General features: G+C 38.4%; 1 pseudogene; it reads right to left on the bottom strand.

Annotated features, from left to right (window-relative positions):
* Positions 1-851: 851 nt before the first annotated feature.
* Positions 852-10,396, bottom strand: LOC136335473 (GTP-binding protein GEM pseudogene; annotated as a pseudogene).
* Positions 10,397-20,906: the final 10,510 nt, after the last annotated feature.

Raw genomic sequence — 20,906 nt, 5'->3', positions numbered from 1 at the left:
AACAATAAATAGAGCAGAGCTGTTGCATACAAGGGTCAACTCAAAGTACTGAAAGTATTTATGTTTTGTGTATTGTAAAACTTCAGACTTTTGATTGTATTCAAAAAGTTGGCATTTTGAACTCCAGATTATCAATAATTCAGATTTTGAAAATATTTTTATAATGGCCCTATGATTGTAATAATAATAAAACATAAAAGGTGACCTAAATTAAATTTAATTAAAATATATTCCCCTGAATAAAAAATTATGAGACACACAAGACATAATTTTGAACCCATGGTGGTACCTGTATCACTTCCCAATTCCACAAAGTTTTGGACCCCCAGCTGTGGGCACTAACAAAACTGTTTGCAAGCTTGACCTTCTACCAGGGTCCATCATTTCCTTTCACAGCTTGATGGAGCAATAACAGTTAAGATGATGATGAGACTAATTCCACAGTCTTAGCTCCATGAATATAACAAAGAGAAATTTCTCCCTCCTTTGTATAACCTTTTGACAGATTCCTATATTTGTTTAAGACCCATTGCCCTCAAATTCACTTATCAGAACACTGGGGAAATTTTTAATAATGAAAAGTTCTTTTTCTAGGCATTCTTTTAAGGCTTGAATTTTCTACTATCCAAAGGAAAGAGGAAACACAGGTAAATACCTAACACATCCTCTAATCAGCCTGGGTGTTCAAGTAGCAAGGTCAGGCTTTTCCTGTAAATAAATACTGACTCTGGACAACAATCTGTCATTTCTCATGCATTTTCTTGCCCAATAGGCTAACACATTAATTCCTAGGTGCACTAGGGGAAGCCGCATCTAACAATATTTAAGGATCTAATCTAATATAGATTATCGGTCCCAATGGACTTCAACGATGTCCCTCAGAGGGACATCCGGGTGACGCTGGGTTCCTAGAGCACAGAGAGGTCATGGCAGGATTGGGACTTGAGCTTGAAGGCCATGTTCTTGTTTTTAGCCACAATCTTGCCCCAGAAGCGCCTGGCTTTCCTCGGGGTGCCCTCCTTCCTCTTCTGGTAGGCCAGCCGTCGCTCGTTCTTCTCCTTGCTGTCCCGCCGGAGGCGGACCTGCCGCACAATGCCCTCAAACAGCTCCTTCACCTTGTGCTGGACAGCCGCAGAGGTCTCAATGAACTTGCAGTCGAACACTACAGCACACGCTCTCCCTTCTGAAATAGACACTTCCCGGCACCTACCAGGTCACTTTTGTTGCCAACCAAAATTATAGGAATCTCCTCTGGCTGCCAGGCCCTACGGAGCTGGATTCGCAGCTCAGATGCCTTCTCAAAGCTGGCTCGGTCTGTGATGGAGTAGACAATCAACTAGGCATCCCCAACTTGCATGCAGTGGTCCTGGAGCCACTCATTCTCCCCCTTATTTTCCCACATGTCCAGGAGTATAATTGTTGCACATTCCCCATCAACAATCAATGTTCGCTCATATGTATCTTCTCCCAGCACCTCGCAGGCGCTGTCCATGCTGTTGTGCACACCTGCAGAGATGTTGGCCAGAGTGGGCTTGCCCACCCCCTGCTCCCCTATGAGCACCACCGGTAGTAGGTGTTCCCCAACTCAGAGGGAATGACTGAGTCCGTGGAGGCAGAGGACCAGCTCCGGCGGCAGGGATCTTCGGGGGCAGCAGGGTGATGGTCGTGCAGGCTGCACTGGTAGGGCTCCTTCTGAACCATCAGATATAATACTGCCGTCAGCTGGGATGCTCCAGCGCTGCTGCTGTGGCTGCATGCCCACAGTGCCCTGGCGCATGGTGACATTGTTCAGAGTCTTCGTTGGGTCCTGGCTCTGCCAGGTGGGTATCCGAGTATCTGTGCGTCCGCGGCGGGTGCGAGCCACGAGCCCGGGCCGCAGAGCGTGGGGTACTCCATGGGGCGCTCGTCCGTGCCGCGCCCGCCCCGCCGCCGCCCCGCGGTTTCTGGTCCAGGACTGACAGATTTTATAAAATACAAATTAAAACTTTTATATGGCGAATGATATGAATAAAATTAAAACAAAATGATGAGCTGGGAGAAATTACAAATATGTATAACAGAAAAGAGGCAAGAAAGGTAATACTGTGATCCCTCATTTATTGTGGGGGTTAGGTCCCAGACCCCCTGTGATAGGCGAAAATCGGCAAAGTAGTGACCTTATATTTATTTTATTATTTATATATATATTTTTAAGGTTTTATAAACTCTTCCTACACTCTTATAAATCTTTCCCACACTGTTGTTAACATTTCCCCTACTTATTTTGCTGCAAAAATAATTAAAATAATAAATATAAAAAATTCTTATATACTGCAAAATTCTGCGATACAGCGAAAAATCTGTGATACAAAATAATATATATACAATTTAAAAATCAGTAATACAGTGAGACTGCAAAAAGTGAAGCACGATATGGCGAAGCATGACTGTATATAGAAAATAACTTTAAATAAGTTTGAAAAAGGCCAAAAACCTAGTAGAAAGAGGTAAAAATATTATAGCAGACAACTCAAAAAGAGAAAATAAATGATAAATAAACAAGAAAATAGCATAGGTGGGAAACACTGTCTCCTTGTTTTACATTGAAGAGTCATGAAAAATGTATTTGAAATCTAAATACCCCAATGCCTGACCAGGCGGTGGCACAGTGGATAGAGCATCAGACTGGGATGCAGAGGACCCAGGTTTGAGACTCCGAGCTTGCCAGTTTGAGTGCAGGCTCATCTGGTTTGAGCAAAAGCTCACCAGCTTGGACCCAAGGTTGCTGGCTTGAGCACGGGGTTACTCAGTCTGCTGTAGCCCCACAGTCAAGGCACATATGTGAAAGCAATCAATGAACAACTAAGGTGTCACAATGAAAAAATGATGATTAATGCTTTTCATCTCTCTCCGTTCCTGTCTGTCTGTTCCTATCTATCCTTCTCTCTGACTCTCTCTCTGTCTCTGAAAAAAAAAAAAAGAAATCTAAATACTCAGAGATGATCACTGATAACATTTTTAATGTCTTTTCTATATTTCTTTATTATATGCGGCTTAAGTGTCTGTCGCCAATAACTTATTGGTTGTTTGCGTAACTGTACTAGCCAATGGGGTGAAGTTGCGCCCGCCAAGGCTGAAAGCAAATTGAGTGGGTCAGGGGGAAGGTGAACATTTGTTTGCATTGGCAATCATCTGTTTTACATAAAAACTACGTCTTAATGTAATTTCTTTTAAGAATGCCTCCTAGAAAATACAGCACTGAAGAGGAGAGAAAAGGAGCTAAAGCTGCACAAAAACGGCTTTCTCGACAAAAAGAAACCACTGAGCAGAGAAAGACAAGGCTTGCTTCAGTCGCAGAGCAAATGTGTCTTTCTCGGCAAAATGAGACTGATGAGCATAGAGAAACAAGGCTTGCCTCAGATGCAAGACAAAAAAGCCTGTCTCGACAAAATAAGTCCCTTGAACAAAGGCAGGAGAGAAATGCAAAAAAACGACAGAGTAATGCTGACCGAAACGCAAAAAGGATTAAAAGTTTCAAACGGAGAAACTTTAATTTTTTTTAAATTTTTTTTATTTTTATTTATTTTGTATTTTTCTGAAGCTGGAAACGGGGAGAGACAGTCAGACAGACTCCCGCATGCGCTCGACCAGGATCCACCCGGCATGCCCACCAGGGGCAACGCTCTGCCCACCAGGGGGCGATGCTCTGCCCCTCCAGGGCGTCATTCTGCTGCGACCAGAGTCACTCCAACGCCTGGGGCAGAAGCCAAGGAGCCATCCCCAGCACCCGGGCCATCTTTGCTCCAATGGAGCCTCACTGCGGGAGGGGAAGAGAGAGACAGAGAGGAAGGAGAGGGGGAGGGGTGGAGAAGCAGATGGGCGCTTCTCCTGTGTGCCCTGGCCAGGAATCAAACCCGGGACTTCTGCATGCTAGGCCGACGCTCTACCACTGAGCCAACCGGTCAGGGCAAACTTTAATTTTTGAGCATTCCTCTGACGTAAAATTAAAAATAATTGATGGTCCTCTGCAAGGCAAGCTTAAAAATGATGGAAAGATCTACACAAGAAATGTTGTGTACAAAGAGATCTTTGACATGTGAATTAACATTTTATTATTTAAATCACCTTTATTTATTGAGCTAGCGGTGCCTCTTAAGAAATGTACTGCCAGTGGTTTCCTTCATTGCACTCTACTTTAAGCAATTAAGCAAGTAGAAGGGGGAAACCTCGTGGGGCAGTAAGCAAAGGGGCGTTCTCCCCGGCTGCCCTGGGTAATTCAGTTTGAATTAGCAGACACCTTTGCACAAATGATTTTAATTACAATTTATATTATCTAGGACAGCGGTCATTTCGTATGACCGCCGGGCTTTCTAGTATCTAATAATCAAAAGATCTTTTGACTCCTATAGAAATCATTTCTTTGCCTGTTGCAAATATTTTTTTTGTTGCAAATATTTTTAATAGTTATAACTTTAGAAGCAAAATAGAATAGTAAAGAAAAACTTGAAAAGGAAACTTATAGACTGACCTGTGGATAAAGCATCAACCTGGAACGCTGAGGTACTGATTCAAAACCCTAGTCTTTCCTCGTCAAGGCACATATGGAGAGTAACTTCTATGAGTTGATGCTTCCCACTTCTCTTCCCTCTTTCTTTCCCTCTCTCTCTAAAAATCAATTAAAAATTTAAAATAAAAAGAAAAGTTTAAAATTTTAAATGAATTAAAATTGAAAAATAAAGTAGTATTAGTAAAATTATTATCACATAAAGTTGAATTTTGGACAAGAAGTAAAGGTATTAAACAAACATTTTAATTGTCACTTGCTTTTGAAAAAGTCATTCTCTGTATGACATCATCTCTGATGTTTAAAATTACTTCCATTTACCTATCCTTATTTACTTAACTGACTTTATTTTCCTTTACAATTGCTCGCATTTTTTGAAATAATATTTCAATTTATGAAAGATATTTTTAGAGCACATTTTTTCAAAAAGGTACTATTTGATGACATTTCCCTTAGCTCTTAGACAAAAAAAAAAATACCACCTCATATCTTGCTAACCATTCCTTTTCCTTTTTTTCTAGTTTTATTTTTTTATATCCAGCCTTTAAATTTGAGTTTTTGTAAACTCAGTCCTAGGTTTCGTTCTTTTTCTAGTCCGTCTCCTCTATCTAGGTAGTTTGAATCACAACTAGTACTGACTCACTGTATTTTACTTTAAATCAAGTTTTCTGAGTGCCATATCTATTTGATTCCTTCTCTTTGAGTCTCAAGTCACATTGAGCTGGTTATCTCTAACCTGAACCGATCATCTTTGTTTCAAAGCTGGTTCTTTTATTTGCACTAGCCAGGAAAAGTAGTGATCCTTAACACCTTTCCTTCCTTTTATGTCAAATTCATCTCCAACTCCAATGTTCTTTGTGTCTTTGCCCTTAAGGTATATTCATCTATTGCAGTGGTAGTCAACCTGGTCCCTACCGCCCACTAGTGGGTGTTCCAGCTTTCATGGTGGGCAGTAGCAGAGCAATCAAAGTATAAATAAAAAGATAGATTTAACTTGATTTATAAAGATTTATTCTGCCAAACTTAGCGAAAATCTGACATAAAGTACTTGGTAAGTAATTATTATTATATGCTTTAACTTGCTGTAACTCTGCTTTATAAATTTTATAAAGTAAAGTTACTTCCCTATTTTATAAATCACCATTACTGTGGAACCGGTGGGCGGTTAGAAAATTTTACTACTAACAGAGATACAAAAGTGGACAGTAGGTATAAAAAGGTTGACTACCCCTGATCTATAGTTTATTTTATTGTAATATCTATAGTTTTTGTGTAAGGTAATATTGCTATAAAAATGAGTTGAGAAGTGTTTTCTTCTCTTCCATTTCCTGGAGAATTTATGTAGCTTTCTTTTTTTTTTCTTAAATGTTTGGTAGAATTTGCCAGTGAAGTCATATGGGCCTGGAGTATTATTTTAGTTTTAGTTTGTTTATTGTATTATGATTGATGTACAATATATAATACATAATTAATATAAGATTTGCTCCTATAATTTTTTCAAGATATAGGCCTCTTTAGGTTGTTTATTTGTTTTTGATTAAATTTTATAGTTTGTGCTAAAAATTCATCCTTTTCATCCAATTTGTCAAATGTATTGGTAGAAAGTACTTCAGAATACTCTTATTAACTCTTAACTATCTATAGAATCTATGGTGATGCCTCCTTTTTTTTAAAAAAATCATTTTAAAGAGAGAGGAAGAAGAAAGAGACAGAGAGAGAAAGAGAAAGGGTGAAGAACAGGAAGGATCAACTCCCATATGTGCCTTGACCAGGCAAACCCAGGGCTTCAAACTGGAGACCTCAGCATTCCAGATCGATGCTTTATCACCACAGGTTAGGTGTTATACCTCCTCTTTTAATAGAAGATATTGGTAACTTCTGTGTCTATCATTTTTTTCTTGATCAATCTGACTAAAGAGTTTACCAATTTTATTTATCTTTTTAATAAACCAGCTTCTTTCCCAATTGAGCTATGCTTAAAATTTAACTGTTAAAATGACTTCAAAGACAGAAAAAGAGCATATTTTTGAAGTGAGGCTAGTAACAAAACAAAAACAAACAAAAACCTCCTTTGCTGAAGAAATATGGCAAATCCACACATATATTTTGCATAGAAATTAATTACTCACAATGGGAAATTTGACATGCTTTTCATTTGAAATCAAAGTTAGTATCAATTAAATTGTCATTTCATAGTTTCCTACACTTCACCAATTAAACTCTGATATCACGGATCTGGGGTAATAGAAGAGTAATTTTAAAAAGGCAAAAGATTTATGCGATCTGAAAAGAAACCAGAGCATAGAAGAAGAGTAATTTAATATCAGACATTAAACCTAATTCCATTTTAGATTTTACGCTATGCCTCTCAACTAATTTCAAACATTTACAAATTATATTTTTTCATCTCAATCTAAAATTAAAGCAAATATTAATTGTGCTAATTTTAGTAATATTAATTAAATAATATGTCATAAAATATTTACCCATATAATTGCAGAGATAAAAATATTATAATTCTCAATTTTCATGAGGATAAGATAAAACTGGTACTATTATATATAATCAAAATGAACATAAACTGCTGCAATGTCTTTATAAGGAATTGCAAAATAAGTGTTAAGTGCTTCCAAGTTTTTCTTACCTTCCAAATCAACTCTTACTGTTTCTGGTAATTATTTTGAGGAAAAGTTAAATATGTGAACAATATAAATATGTTCAGAAATGTTCATAAGTCAGTTATTTAACAGTTTTAAAAGCTATACACAATGTTTAATAAGAGTCAACAAATTTTAAATAAATTTTAGCTGGTTGAATCAGGTCAAACTGCTATTTTTTGTAGATTAAAAAGATTGAATGTCAGTAATTTCATATGCTTCAACCTAGTAGCAGAATACACAACGGAATATTATATGGTTACTAGTATCATTTATACAGACTGTTTTAATAATCTGAGTAAATTATATTTAAAATTAGATTTTCACTATGCCTTCAGACACACACACACACACACACACACACACACACCAGATGACTGGTAGTTGTCTGTGGGTATTGGAATGTTTTTCACTTTTTTATGTTTAATAATAGGATAGTGTTCCCTTTACAATCAGGAATGGGTTATTATTAAACAGAAACATAGGCACTACCATCTTCCCGGGTAAAGAAGGAGTACCTGTTTCATAATCTCCAATCTCAAAGAACTTCTAAAGTTAATTAGCTTTTGAATTTTTTGATCAAATACAAGGACAAAGAACTGGAACAAGTAGGATATATAAAAAGATTTTCTAGTATGTCAGGAAAGGGGGGGATTCACAGGTTTCCAGCTGTTATAGGTGACAACCTCCCACCCCCCAGGAAACATGTCAACCTCTTCCTCCCAAGGAGCTAGTCAAAGCTGAGACAGAGAGCACCACCATGAATGCTGCAGATGCCCTAGCATGCAAGCCGGTCAGGTTTGTGTTAGGGAATGACCTTGCAATACTTATTCTAGAATCCCTTATGACATCTGTAGAATATATCAGGAGAATAGGCCAGTTAAGGTTATTTCCCTCATTTGATAAACAAAGTGAATACAGTGGAAATCTAGTACCCAACTTTAACTGATAAGAAAAATAAACAGCAGTGAGGAAGGAAGGCTTACTAAATAAATAGAAGGATTCCCACTGCGTGAAAAGTATTCTGTTGCCAGCCTACTTTTGATTTGCCCATCTCTCCTCCCCAATGCTTTGAGAAAAGTCAAGAATCACATCAACCTTAGGTGACTTATGCCTTTTGATTCAGGTATTTAATTTCTGAACATCTCCTGGGCTCCCTAAGGAAAGCCAAAGCCAGTTGTAGATAGCTTTTGACATTTGTGTGTTCCTGAATCCATGGCCATAATCACCACTCCAGTCATTTAAAAATGACATTTAGGTATTGAGATGTATTTCTAGGAAAACACCATAAAGAATTTGAATTATCAAATTTAAGATTTCTAAACTTTTATTTAGGCAAACGAAGCTGCCTGAAAGATCTTCAAAACCAACCGTCTTTATTTATTTTTTGAGCTGTAAACTTAAATATTTTTGAACACTAGATTGCTAGAAGTTTAGAAGAGATTCTAACTAATGCTGAGTTTACAATATAAGAAAAAGCACCCCCTTCTTTTAGGGGAGGTGTGGAATAAGGGCTACCATTGCTGACTTTTTGGCACATTGAGAATTTATAGCAAACTTTGTTTCTTGAAAGGAGAATTTTCACACTGGTGTAGGCTTAGATAAAAATAATATTTATTTCCAATTTGCTTGGCTTAAGGTTTCCTTCTTTTCTTTCAGTCTTTAAACACACCAGCACAATTTTATCCTCCTGCAGTGGGGGTTGGGGCACATAAGGACAAGGTGTTTGTGTTGGACTTGGAGATGGCCTTTTTGCTTAGCAGGTTAGAACGTTCTGCTAAGGAGTCCAAAGTCATAGGTTTAATTCTTACATGGAGCTTTATCCTTCTCTAGTACTTGTCTTTGAAGAAATGCCAAAGACAGTGAAAATTGGACAAGTAGAATTTTATTGGAGAAGGAAGTTGTGGAAGTTCAAATTAAAGGATGTTGCCTTGAGTATGGCATGGTGGTAGGAAGCACAGTGTGGGCCCAGTGATGCCTGAAGGAAGCAGCAGAAGAGGAGAGATGGACCACTAGGGCTAGGGGAGGGGCATACTGAGGGCCCGAGTTTCACTAAGGGGATTGCTGTGGTTGGAGCAGAACACACTTGTTCTTGTTACTAAGTAAAATAATCCAGAGGGTGGCAGGGCAGGGTCATCAGTTTGGGAGTCGGTATTTATTCGTTATACGGTCAGACTGTTGAGTGAGAAGGCCAGAAATCATATTCTTATATAGGTGCCCAGGCTATTTCCATAGTTTTGGGGGAAAATACTCTGGAGTAATCCTCTGGGGTTGCCATCACAGTACCACGGCGTCTTCTTCATGTGGCTCTGCTGTGTACAATACAAAGCAGCAGCTACTGCACGTTCATTCAGCCAGTGTTGCCCCAGGACCCTTTCCCATCCCTGGTCTGTGAGGACACATTATGCAGATTTCAAATCTTGTTCAAGAGAGCACATGTTAAGGCAATATTTAGTAACATTGAAAACAAAAGTGGAAACATCCTCCCATTGTCATTTCACAATTCTGTTTAATAGTCTTAACAACTCTGATTACATGAAGGTGGGAATGGGGACCTACCAGGAGAGTGAAGAGGAAGGTAGCTTTCTGTGGGACCTCTGTACCCTTCTCTGCTGTCAGATCCCATCCCCTGGGCTCTGTGTCTGGAGTCACTTGGATTCCCTACCTCCTGAATTATTTTCTAGGCTTTAGCACCAGTTTCTGTCCCAGCTATGCTTTGCCCTCAACCCTGATTTTGACTCCCAGCATACGGCACTCCCGTTGGAACCCAACTCCATCCAGACTTGTATTAATACTTCCCTGAGTGGGTCAGCTGGACACTAGGCTTACGCCTAACACATTTCTGAACTTCCTCCTAGAAAGAAATGATCCAGCCTGTAAGAATAAAGACTGTGGCTAAGTTAGATAGATATTAATGCTACCAGTACCCACACCCCTTTCCTTGGTCACCATGGCCTGCTGGCTATTTGCAGGGCTGTGCGAGGAAGACAGGGTAGCAATTGAGTCATGATACCTGCCAGTCAATATGTATGTCAACAGAAATGAATGCCTCCTTCCACTGCCGTTCATAATTCCCTTTAATCACCCTGGCAGGCCATACCTCATGATGGGATGTGGGGGTAGGGTGAAAGACACAGAACAGGGTACCTGTCTGATGAATCTTGCCTCCTGTTTGGAGATGCTTCCCCTTGGCCATCTTTAATAATATGATTTTGGTCTGGTGGCCTCTTGGCATCCTGTGACAGAAGCATAGATTCATAAATTAGAGGTGTATACGTGCTTTCTTGGCAGTTTGACATCAAAGAAACTCTATTTGCAGCACCTGTATCATTAGATCATATAAATTTCAACAACCTCATAAATCTTACATATTACCTAGATAAAGGCAAAAGGTTTTAAAAGTTATCATCAGATAAATATAATTAATAGACAAAAAATTAAGAATGATGAAAAAAATATATATATATAATCATCAAAAACAGAAGAGGTATTACTAACCAAATCAAATTGACTCTAGGTATTGATATTCTCTTCAAAAAAGTATTAATTAGACACATAATTGTTATATTTGTTCTCATCTTCCAGTGAAATACTTTACCTGTGAAGAGATGTTAACAGCAAATGGTCAATTGGAAAGGAGATATACCTATTTATAAGTTAGCAAAACAACTTCAATTTCATGGAAGAAAAGAAAAACAGAGAGAGAAAGAGTGAATTATCTTATTCTCACTTCTTATGAATTATTTTATTTAAAAACTGTTCCTTTTAATTAAATCTCAACCTATATTTTTTACATGACAGTGATTGTACAATATGGTAAAATACATCTGACTTCACTATATTAGGTGAACTTCTAAATCTTATCAGAAAAGGGAGTTTATGTATAACAATTTGAATCAAATATTTGTGTCCATTTCATATATTTTAACTTGGGAAATATTATCTTACAGATATCATATCTACCTCAGCATGTAATAAAAGTCACCCTCAACATTGACTCTGGAGAACTTTTTGAATTTGTTCATTTATCTCATAGCTGTGTAGGAAAGTACAATAAACTGCACAAAGAAAATGCCCCACTGTCAGTTAAAGCCACATTAAACTGCATTATTTATATATACTGTATGTATATTTCCCTGGAGTCCTCAGAAATTTGAAGAGGCTTAATTGTAAAGTTGTCAGAATAGTAAGTCCATTCTCTTAGGGACAGAGCAGACTTCCTCAGTGAACTTCTTCTCTTTTCCCATAAAATGTGGTTTTTTTTAAAAAAAAATGTTGCTCACCTACTTCTGAGAAAATATTATATTAAAGTAGTAGCTAGAAATGTAAATATGATTTCCTCTGAAAGCCTATTAGAAATGGTTTGAAGAAATTCACCTGGATGTTTACAAAGTGATCTTTCATTTCTGTTTCTTTGTTTACCACCACTAGAGAGAAACGTGGTAGCCTCTTCGTTGAAATGCAACACACGCTGGAGCCCCAAAGTCACAGAAGGTTCAGTCCTCATGTTCATACATTTAAATGAAGCTACTACCATCAATCAGAAAACATAGAAAAACAAAATCATGCTAAAAAGATATGTAACCAAGGTAGTATTTATTTATACATATATTTTCTGTGAATGCCTCCAAGTACACGTTTTCTGAAAAATATAAATTTTAACAAAATTTGGGAAATTACTTCCAATGCACTGGCACTAAAGAATTTAAGTATCAGATTGGTAAATTAGCCATATCTGCTTCCAACCCAGAGACTTCATGTTCTATGAAACCTTCCGAAAAACAAAAAGGTATTTTTTAAGCTTTAATTTGTTTTGTAATTTTGAAAACACAGTTTTAGGGCAAAAGACTCCTTGGTTCAGTCTAGATAAGCAAATACCCTAATTAATAAAATTACCTTCTGACTATAATATTTTTGTCCTATTTGTCCTCCTCATTTTGAAAGAATGGGAGCCAGCACTGAAAAGCCAATGTAAATACCTGAAGTCAATGAAGTTATTCAGAAAGAACTTCTGGTCACTTCTAAAGGTGCAGCATTTTTAAAAAATTTCATTTAGTCTGCCTGTTATAAGCAATTTAAAACCTTCTCATTCTCCTTTATGTGGAATAATAGCTTTGAGTAAACACTTTTTTTTTTTTAACCAAGAGCATATTTAATTAATGGACAGTTTAACTCAAAATATAGCTCCACAGAATACTTACGAACCACTAGATGTGATAATATAGTCTAGTTTAGGAAAAAAACATTTGTCTAGCCTTTAAAGATTTTTTCCCCTAACTATATTTATAGTTTTTATCTCTTTCTTTATATACAATTAAGACAGATGGAAGATTTCTCTTGATTTTTATGTACATTTTATATATAATTTTTATTCATAGATTTAATCCATTAAAAATAAGTTTGCCTAACAACCTGGGGTTGGCTCTACTCCTGCTCTTGGAACTTTCCATTTGTATTTCTTCTTCACCTGTTGGGAAAACAGCTGTGTTTTTGCTTGCACTTTGCATGACTAGTGCATGAGCACATGGCGGAGTCATATGTGTGTAGGCTACATAAGGCTGTAGGTACCTTCCCTGAGGGTGGATTGCTTGCCTGCTACTGTGAGGGGCCGTTTGCTATTTGCTCGCCTGCTGCCTTAAGAAGTGGTTTCCCTTGCCTGTTTGCTTCTCCGCCATTGTGAGAATCTAATAAACGGGAATGACCGTATGCTTTCCAGCTGCAGTCCCTCTACCGTCTGCGGGAATTCAGTGTGAACCTGCCTGGCTTCAGCCATCAGCATTACACCTCCCAACTTTAAACCTTGGTAATCCAACCTTGGTAATCCAACTTCTATTTTTTGCTATTTTAATCCTAATGCTCTTCTATTTCCTCTCCATGTTCAGGAGCAAAGTTTACATAATAATGCTCAGAAACTTGTGTTTTGTTTGTTTTGAAGAGTATTCTAAATTTATTATAAGTATTGACATCAATTGAGGGTCTCTACATAAAAATACTAATTTCTTTTTTTTCTTGAAAAATCATAAGTGCCAACCAAATTGGTCATACATTTGAACATGACTACAATCGGCCAAAGCTGAGTAGAGAGATGGCATGTTCTTTTCAATCTGCCACACTCCTATCTTACCGGCAGCCTATTTCATTCACTTATGTAATTGTCCATCCTGGGTTTATTTGGGTTTAAAACTCCACTTTCAAAGTCTGATTTCTGCATTACAACTCAGCTGGTACAGCTTGCTTAAAGTTAATAAAGGCTTCTTTTTTGCTATCACTAGGGACCTTTGGGTGCTGGTTGAATATGGGGCCACTGAAATGAGGTTCCTCTTCCCTGACAGGTAATGTACCTCCTATCACCTGACACATTTCTATGTGAAAGCAGTTCTGGTTGTTCACCCTTTTGCTTGCCACTAGACCTCATCCAGGAATGTTAATTTTGTCCTCTGTAAATGTTTGATTTTGTGGTTCTATTCAAATAGTGGTTTGTGGCTATTCCTTGATTTCACTCTGAGTTCCATCAAGGACCTAAGCTCTTACTAGTTACTAGTTATTTTGGGGATGTAGACTGTGTGACAGAACAGAAATTGAGTTGGTGACTGGGAGACATGCATGTTGGTTCTCTGCTTCTCTAATTAGTAAATGGGTGACGTTGGAAATCTCAAACTTTTCTGAGATGTAAAATTGTTGGAAAATAATTTCTTCATGGGTTAATTTATTTATTTTCAGTGAAATTCCCTGTATATTACCTTGTTTAATATCTGTGTTTTACAAATGAGAAACATTCAGGAAGAAGAGAATGGCCTTGGATCATGGATGTCAGGGTCAAGAGGTCCTTTGGGAGGCGTGGCGATGCTGAGGGAAAAGAATGCATGAGGAGTCCGCACAGGGGAGAGAAAGTTACAGAAGCCGCTACACACTTTATTTCCCAAGGCCAGTTTTGTCGTACGCATGTGCGACACCCTCTCTGCTGAAGTAAACTATAGGTAAGGCAGCAAGTTATATAACTGTGGAAACAACTGCGCATGCCCTCCCATTTCTGGGTCATGTCTTTTTTTTTTTTTTTTTTTTTTTTTTTGGCATAGCCACTGCGCAGGCGCTACAGGCTCTAAGTCAGAGCTGGGCTCTCACAATGGAACCGTCCATGAATGAAAAAGGGCTGGGATCTTAGCCTCCTGGTTTCCAGGTCACTCTTTATTCAACCATGAAACATAGCTTTTCTCCAGAGATCGTGGCGTCTTTGAGGTACACTTTTTACAGTTCTCTGTTTAAAAAAAGCCCTTGATCTCTTTAGTACCAGCTTCATTCTATCTGAATGAGAAACACTATTAGGAGAAGTTCTCTATTCCCTAATTTTTACTTCTTTCATTTTTCACGGTTATTTTCATAGTCTGGACCTTATCAGAGTTTACTTCATAACTACTAGTTGAATGCTTAGTTAATAACACATATACGGTAATTTCTAAATTAATTAAATTAAGCGCACACATAAACTTATCATTCTAACCCAGACCTTTTGGAGAAAGGGCGTAGCATTATTTATTAATACTAAATAACATATATAAACTGGGGCAATGATTCTCCTTATTATATAAAAAATTTGCACAGGACTGAGCCAATAGTAAGTATTCCATAAATGGTAATTTATAAAAGAGGTGAAAAGAGTTGATAATTTACTAAAGACTACACTTGGCCCCTTAAAAAGTAACACAGAACAATGGGTTTCTGGTGAAAAAAAAAAGTTTTATTTTCTGTGTGTGGTATGGCATTTGAAGTCTAGGAGACTAAGGATGAAACTGGACATGAAGAATTTTCGTAGGCTAATTTACAGGTAAAGATATTGTTTAAGGAGATGAACAAGGAGACAAAGAGCCATGGCCACAGAAAAATAATCATTGTACAATCGGGGTATGGATAATAATATCTCATACTAAAACACTAGAATTCAGAGAAGACCCTACTTGTTTTTCAGGTTGCCTTAAAATATTTGTTATTGTTTAGTCTTATTTTATGGAGGGAGAGACTAAATTGAGAATATTTTTAAAGTAGTTGGCCCCAGCTGAATTTCCCAGGATTAATGCCATATCTCAAAATACACATAACTTACTTTTTTTTTACTGGTGTTCTATAGGATTATCTGTAATGCCTGGCAGCCTTTGTAGGCTATTGTTTTCCTGGGGAGCAGGCATGCTGAGAGGCAATCCATCTTACTCCCTTCCTTCCAACTTGAGACTTGACCCCTGATCTCTGAGGTCTGATCGCTAATGTTTCAGCCCCAGCTGCAATCCAATCCTTCAGTGAGCTCAGCTGAGCTAAATTAATCTAATTTTTTTAGCCTTTGCACCCTAGATATCAATCTCCTGGGCAGTTAGCCCTCCCTGCGCTAGGCATGGATTCCAGAGCCCATTATCACTGTCCCCTTTGTACTCCAGCCCCCAAGCTGCAAACGGTCTTGTGGGCACCACAGAGCTACACAAACATTTGTCCCCACAGCTGACTGGCTTCCTCAGGCCAGTGCGTCTAATGAGCTGGCCGTTGCCCGTAAATCAAGTCAAGCATACACAGTTCAGGCTTTCATCAGGTGAGCCCCGTTCAGCCATGCCTTTGAAGGAGGGGCCCCTGTGGGCTACAGGGGCTACCGCTGCCTAGATAAACACCCCATCTCAAAGATGTTGTTCCATCTCAAAGATGTTGTTCTGTTTTGCAGACAGGCTTGTCGTTAGTGGGAGGAAGCGTGCTGGGTTGCCAAGTGCCAGCAGTGGACTGATGTGACTTGAGAGCCAAGGAAAAGAAACACACACACACACACACACACACACACACTCACAAACTCACACACTAACCTCCTTAAGAGCCCAAATGGAGACACAAGCAAGGCAGAAAGCGTGAATGGTTTGTATCGCATCCTGTCACCCACACATGTGCCATCACCAGACAGTTGGCAGCAAGGTGGCGCATGTGGCCTCTATGGGATCTGTCCCAAGGGCCTCCAACAGTTCTCTAGGCAGACTGACTGCCAGCTTGGGGACCCTCCCTCAATGCCTTCCCATCATTTCTTTACGGAACCTTTCCCAGGCTCTGCCTGTTTTGTGTATTCTCAGCACTTCCTTTGTATTTACAATCTAGTATGATCCGCCAATTAAATTTCAATCAGAGAACAAGACTGAAATAGCATAAGATGTTTCCTTATGCTTTTACTTTTTTTATTCTAGCTAGGGAAAATTTTTTTATATTGGTTTAGAATCTCTTTTCACTGAGTACTTAGGAATTTTGTATTGATTTTTCAAAATTCCTTTAGACTTGCTCTATTTTATTCATTCATTAATAATAATAATAATAATACTTAGTAAACATTTACCAAGAACCCAAAATACCTCAAGCACTATTCTAGGGACTGGGGGTATGGGGGTAAGCAAAACAAACGCCTGCTTTCCATGGGGGAGGACAGTCAATGAGAAAGCGTATAAATACAGGATGCTATGCTAGGTAGTAATCAGTGCTAGAAATAACCTTTAAGTGGGAGAGGGATAAGCAGGGGTGGTGGGTGTAATGGCCATGGGGGTGTTTTCATAAGGCGTCAAGCAAGGCCTCTGACGAGATCATACTTAAAAGCTTGTTTAAAGTGAGGGAATCGGAGAACTAAAGATCCGGATAAGAACATTCCAGGAGAAGACAGTGCAAAGGTTCCAGAGTGACATGAGACGGTGACTCCAGGGACAGGGAGAAGAATGGGAAGACTGGATCACAATGAGAAGAGTTTCCTTTGGAGGCGGGGTCAGAGGGGCAGGCAGAAGCCATGCCTGACATGAGTACCACCAGGAGGAACTAGGCACTGTATACATTACTTCCAAACAAGGGCATCATATTCATTATTTCATTTAATCCTCAGATAAACAACCCTGTGGAGAAAGCATTATTATCCTTTTAATAGCTATACAAACTTGGGGTCCAACTGACCAGGTGACTTGCTGGAGACCACATGGGTGGTAAGATGTTACAGAATCAGGATCTGAAGCCAGAGCTCAATTATAATCCCCTGCTTTGTCCACTTTAGCTTCTGTCTCTCCTCACCTTAAGGAGATGACACTTTTGTCAGAGTGAGAAAATTTAAGCTTATAAATAACATGAGAAAAGAAAATATAATTTATGCTAATTTGAATTGTACAGTGCTGGCAGTGGCTACTTTACCTTTCTCATTGTTATTGTTCTATTAAGCAATGGGTAACAGACCCACTGTACCCAGGCAGATGTGAAGATCTGAGCAAGCCGGTGTCAGAGGGTCACTGCAGAGACCTGGGGTAGTGCAGCTACATACAGTATCAGGAGATATCAGAGTCTGTCCTGTTCACCTACATCAGTGTTTTCCAAACTTTGGTCATTTGAAATCCACCTTGAATTTTGTTTTACCATATTTTTGTGCTATTATCTACTATTTTTCTTTAAATTGACTCAACTTTTTACTTAAATAAATATGTTTACAAAGAAACTCTACATTTCCATTATAAACATAAAGCTAGTATAATTTGTCATAAAAAGGAAGTACGTTTTAATACAAGTCAGTAAATATGTCATCTTCATTTTGCCTAAAATTACCCAAAGTATCCAGAGCAGTATGAGATAAAGCTGTAGGTAACATTGAGCTGACTCAGCTCTTCCTATAACAAAAAAGGTGGCAGTTAAGTATCCCTGCATAGAATACTTTGTCCACATACTTCACATCGTTTTCAACAACTACACTTTGGAAGTTTAAAAAAATTTATTTCATTGCCTGTTAATTTATGCACATTAGCTTTATGTCCTGCACAATCTTGGTAGTCAAATGTTACCAAAAAAACACTATGACTCAGCATGGCATGGTCTCTTCCACCTCAGTTGGTCTTAGCACAATTGCTCACGCCAAGTTGGAGCTCAGGAATTGATAAAAGATTACTATTGAAATCATCTTCCTTCCTTTTGTATTCCTAAAGATCTCACCTATAGCTCCCCTTACTTTTCCCTTCTGTAAGCTATGGAGTTCTCTAAGGCTGTGGAGATGTGAAAGGAAATATGGATGAAAGGAGGAGACAATTAAGTAGTTTTACTCCATAACTGCTGAGACCTATGTCTTTCCCTTTTTATTTTCATTGTTCCTATTTTAATTCAATTCCTGATTACTTTTCAGATTATTTTAAAAGACGTCAAAATACATCTCTGACCATTGTCTTCTCTCCCCCTCCTACACCATGGCTGCCAAGATGTAGAAACCCTCAAAAATATCACTCACTTATTTTAAAATCTTTCTTTAAATTCCAATTGCCTTATGAGTAGAGAATTGCCTTATCACTTAGACATTCAAAGTCTTCCCCAATATACACCAACCTACTTTTGTTTCACACTTCTATAACCCGTTCCTGTATATACCAGATGCCCTAATCAAACAATCTCCGTACCTTTTCATCTTACACTTTATGTTGTTCTCATTTCTATAGCTTTGTCATCTCTGACTCTCAAAATCTCTCCCATGTCTTAAGCCCATTCCAACTACTGTCTCTTCCATAATACATTTATAGAAATGCAATAGGATTTAGGGATATAATCACTACATCTTTCACCTTGTTACAAATTTCACTGTGTTATAGAGCAGATTTTCAAAAATAGTGAAAGGAAGTCAGTTTGCACACACATTAGTTCTGCTGTCATGACTCTGCTATCACATAGAGTATGTGTGCATATTATTCTATGAATCCCTTGTAAGATCAAATAGGGCATTTGTTATAAGAATTTGAATAGCTGTGTTTTATTTTGTTTTTACTAGGAGAGAAGTCAATGGCTGACTGAGTAAAACTGCACTGTTTGAGGAACTGGAGAAAGTCACTCACTGGCTTCATTACTAAATCTCCTGAGAAAAGAGAAGAAATGGATTTTACTGGCTCCTGTTTCACGGCTCCATTAATCATATTTACTGTCAAATATAATTTCCTTTTGTCAAACTTACAGACTATTATTAGAGACTTTCTAATGACAATTCCTTGTATATATATATTTTTTTATGACCATGAAACCATCAATAATAAATATATACCGTATTTTTTGCTCCATAAGATGCACCTGACCATAAGACACACCTAGGGTTTTAAGGAGGAAAATAAGAAAAAAAATATTCTGAACCAAATGGTGTGTTAAAATATTTAATAAAATACCATATTTTTCGCTCCATAAGATGCCTAGGCATTTTCCCCTTCACTTTTAGGGGGGAAAAGTGTGTCTTATGGAGTGAAAAATACGGTATTTTACTATCTTGAGATTGTCATCTCTATAAAGAGACTCATGGAAGTGACACACATTCACTCATGAAGGAAAGAATTGCCTGTGCTTCTCTGAAGAGTGCCCCAGCCTGGATAAATGCAGGAGCTCCTCAGCCGTCCCTGCCATGAGCCAATGATGTGGAGATGAGAAAAGACTGGCGAGTGTGAGGACTGATATGAATGGGTCCAGTGAGTCCTATGCTCCTTGAATCACATTGTCAGAGGCTGAAATACCTTCTGTTTCTTTTAATAATCCTTTAAGACTAAAACAAGAAGTTAAAGAAATATGAAAGTCACTTGTATATTAAGAAAGAAAACATGCCTAAACATAGTGTAATTAATTATGCAATATGTTGAAGGTTTATATTTAACAACTTAATTCTTAACAAAAAATTACAATGAGTCATGCCAGTCATAATATGCGGAAATGCAAGGGTGCGCAATTATCATCACTGGAATCATTAATAAGAACGATTGGCTACATGTACCAAGGTGGTGCTAATATAGGTGCAACATTACTTATCATTGTACCTGTTAGATATGAAGCTCGTTTAAATTTTAGGGGAAATGCATGGAAGCACACTTAAAGAAATATTCTCCCATTACTAAAACTGGCCACTTGATTGGCGGCAATGTTGTGGAAAGCACTGTAGCCCAAGGCTAGAAGCTGACCTGTCAAGAAGCTTCTATGAACTGTATTCTTGTCCTCCTCCCTGTCAGAATTTCCCTTCCATTCCAGTCATGGACGTTTGCTTGTTCCCTAAAAAGTAGCTTTACACTGTCAGAGCCAGGGGACAGTCACAGGGTTTCCTCAGACAGAATTGCTTTCCACCCCCCTCACTCCCATGGGCACATGGCCCTTCTGGCGCCAACCAGCTCCAGTAGGTTTTGCTCAGACCTTCTAGGCGCCTGTCAAAGACCATTTATGACAGGACTTGAGAAAAATAACAAAGCAGCTCTCCCCTCAAGCCCTCTGAGGAATGTGAAAACCTGAGTGGGGACACATAGGCTCTTTGTAACCCGGGTACACCGTGTCAGCTGCCTTCTCTGCCTGGCAGGACTAAGTGACAGAATACAATGAAATGCTCAATTGGGCCTCACTGGGCTAGTCAGGACAGAGGATACATTTTATTAAAGAAAGTAACATTGTGTTTCTTGCCAAACTGAGGTAATTTCCTTCCCTTTTCTATACTTCCTACCATTCCAGATTTATACATTTTAACAGTGCTTGCCAGAGCTCACCTGAAGAAAGCAATTCGCAAATGAAAAAGTTAAAGAAATATTTTTGTTCAGGGCCCAGACCCATAAAGAATAACTACCATAGGCTTAAAAAATCCCAACCTAATTTTACAGCTAATTACTTAAATAAACCAAATAAACAGACCAGTTCTGTCTCACTAAAGAAGCCAGGAGCATGTAACCTGCCCCAGG

The sequence above is a fragment of the Saccopteryx bilineata genome, chromosome 4 (genome assembly GCF_036850765.1).
Source record: "Saccopteryx bilineata isolate mSacBil1 chromosome 4, mSacBil1_pri_phased_curated, whole genome shotgun sequence".
Lineage (NCBI taxonomy): Eukaryota > Metazoa > Chordata > Mammalia > Chiroptera > Emballonuridae > Saccopteryx > Saccopteryx bilineata.
Note: the sequence above shows the minus strand (reverse complement) of the source record. Positions and strands in the feature narration are given on the sequence as shown.